Raw genomic sequence first — 2,762 nt, forward strand, 5'->3', positions numbered from 1 at the left:
TTGAAAGAAAACGTTTGCGTGAAACTTTGTGAGAACAATTCCTTAGAGTAAGTCAAGGCACAGCACAAGATAGGTGAGGTGGAAACACAGTCCAAACAAAAGGACAGGGCACACAACAGGAGAACAGGCTGGTCGAGGACGCTTACGCAGCGATGGAGACAAGCCAGCGACTCAGGGAACCAGAGGCTTGACACTTGGTGAAGCAGCTGCAGAAGCACCAGCCTGGCTACCAGAGAGACAGCGACCAGGGAAGACACAGGAAGTAGTGTCTTCCCTGGTCTCAACCCACTCCTGTACTCCCTGTACACACACGACTGGACTGTGCAGCTACACACAGCTCCAGCGTCATCGTCAAATTCGCTGATGACACGACGGTGGTAGGCCTGATCACTGACAACGATGAAACGGCTGACAGAGAGGAGGTGCACACTCTGATAAAATGGTGTCAGGAGAACCACCTCAACATCAACAAGCCCGAGGAGCTCCTCCCTCCAGGACATCTACACCATGCGATGTATGAGGAAAGCCCGGAGGATCATCAGTGACTCAAGCCACTATATTCTATGCCATGCCATGCCCTACACACGCTGTAGCACTTTAATACACTAATCTATCTTTATCACCGAATTACCATCCAATGCACATCATACTGGATATGTGTATTAAGGGTATGTTGTATAATCTGTAATTTAGTATATTCATTGTGTATATTGTATTGTGTATAATATGTACTGGTAACTGTTAAGTATGTCAACTGTATACTATGTATTGAGTATTCTAATTGTATTTTGAGCATTGTCATCTGTATGTCTTTTAGTGTGTAATTGCATTCTGAACTGTCCGGAGCACGCACTCAAGAATTTCACTCACCACGGCACGTTGCTGTTAGTGATGTGACAATAAAAGTGATTTGATTTAATTCGAGACACACACACACGACAAGACTCAAGACAACAGGAGAGACAAAAGATAACTAAAGCAGAATAAAACTGACAACTATGACAAGAGAAAGCAAAATAATAATAAAAACTAAATTATAACTGGAGTTAGCAAAGAAAAAAAATAAAAGAAATAACAATTCTAGAAATAAATAACTGGATCTTGAAAACTAAAAGAAATAAAACAAGACTGCAACCTTGCAGGGAACTAGAGAAAAAATAAATAAAAAGAATAGATAACAAAATTCAAATCCAGAGAGAAACCAAAAATAAGGCTTGAAAGAACTGTAGAGAAATGTAGTTTTCTATATAAAAATAAATAGAATAAAAACATTTTCTCTTTCTCTATAGAGAAAAATAAAGACTGGAACTTGATAAGAATTAAAAAAAAAAAAGAGAAAAAAAAGGAACAAATAAAAACCAGAAAAAAACAAAGGAAAAAAAATACAAAGCTGGAAATGACAGAGAAAACGAAATGCAAGAAACACTTTTTGTATTGCATTGTTTTCCACATGTGTTGTTAGATTTGTGTGCCGTCTAGTTGTATGTTTGAGTTTGTGTTCTTTTTTCCCTTTAAAACTTGTTGAGATTGTGTTTTTGGTTTAGAAAATGTAAACTTTGCTCATATGACTCCATGTTTTGGACTGTGTGCTACAGCAAAATGTGAATATTAAAGTAAAGTCTTATGTTATTCTTGTCATTCAAATATTTAATGCACTTAGCAACTTTTTGTAAAATGTTAACACTCTGGAAAAATATGTCTTAACAATTTTTGGAACTTAAAAATTCACACCTGCAGCTCAATTGCTTACAATTTATCCATTTTTATCACTTGAATTTATATAAACATAGCGGGTACAGACAAGACAAGTGGGTAGCACTGTCACCTCACATTAAGAAGGTCCCCGGTTTGAGTCCCGGCTGAACCAGGAATTAGCAGGTTCTCTGTGTGTCAGTGTGGGTTTCCTCCAGGTACTCAGTTTCTTAAACACTGCTGTAATGATACAATCCGGCAGTAAAAGGGTGTTGCGCCAATTACGGAGAAAATGCGGCTAAGGTTTTTCCAGTGGTATGGGCACGTCCTATGAGCAGGCGCTGCCGTGCCTACCACATCATAGTGGATGGGAAATGGCCACATGGACGACCAAAGCAAAGATGGCAGGATATAATTGAAGCAGATATGAGGACCACCAAATTACAAAGAACGGGATGTTAGCAAAACATTCTGAGGAATAAATTGCACAATAGTTTTGTTAGCTGGGTTCACACAACACTTTAGAATTATTGAACAGAAAATTCTGTTCTTGTTTCTAATTTAACCACTTTCCTTTTTCTCTCTCTCTCTCCATTAAGTGTTTGCTGTTTTCCCAGTGCCATATGCCCTTAAACACAACAAAAGTCAATTGCACATTACAATTTTGAACTAACTTTAGATGTTTTACCCTGAGTGAGTGTTTAAAAGATAATAACCCTCACTTTTCTAAATGTAATAATTTAGTTCATATCCTAAATATAACTGAATGAATTACATTTAATGATGACAGAAGATAATGTAGTGACTGTGATCCATGAGCACAATATGAGTAACTGGCTTCACAAAGGATCCCAAAGGAAGATGATGGAATCACTTCATCATATTACAAGAGCATTAGCACAGCAGAAAATTATCAGTATAATTAATTAGTTGCCTTGCTGACCACTTAATAGAGGCTTGACAGGAATGCATGAATGCTGACGAAGGATTATAATAATTGTTGCTTTTATAAGAGCTATTTTATTTATATCTGCAGGAGAGAATGCTATTTCCCTTTCTTCTGTTTTCTG

Source organism: Abramis brama (assembly GCF_963993115.1).
Source record: "Abramis brama genome assembly, chromosome: 12".
Lineage (NCBI taxonomy): Eukaryota > Metazoa > Chordata > Actinopteri > Cypriniformes > Leuciscidae > Abramis > Abramis brama.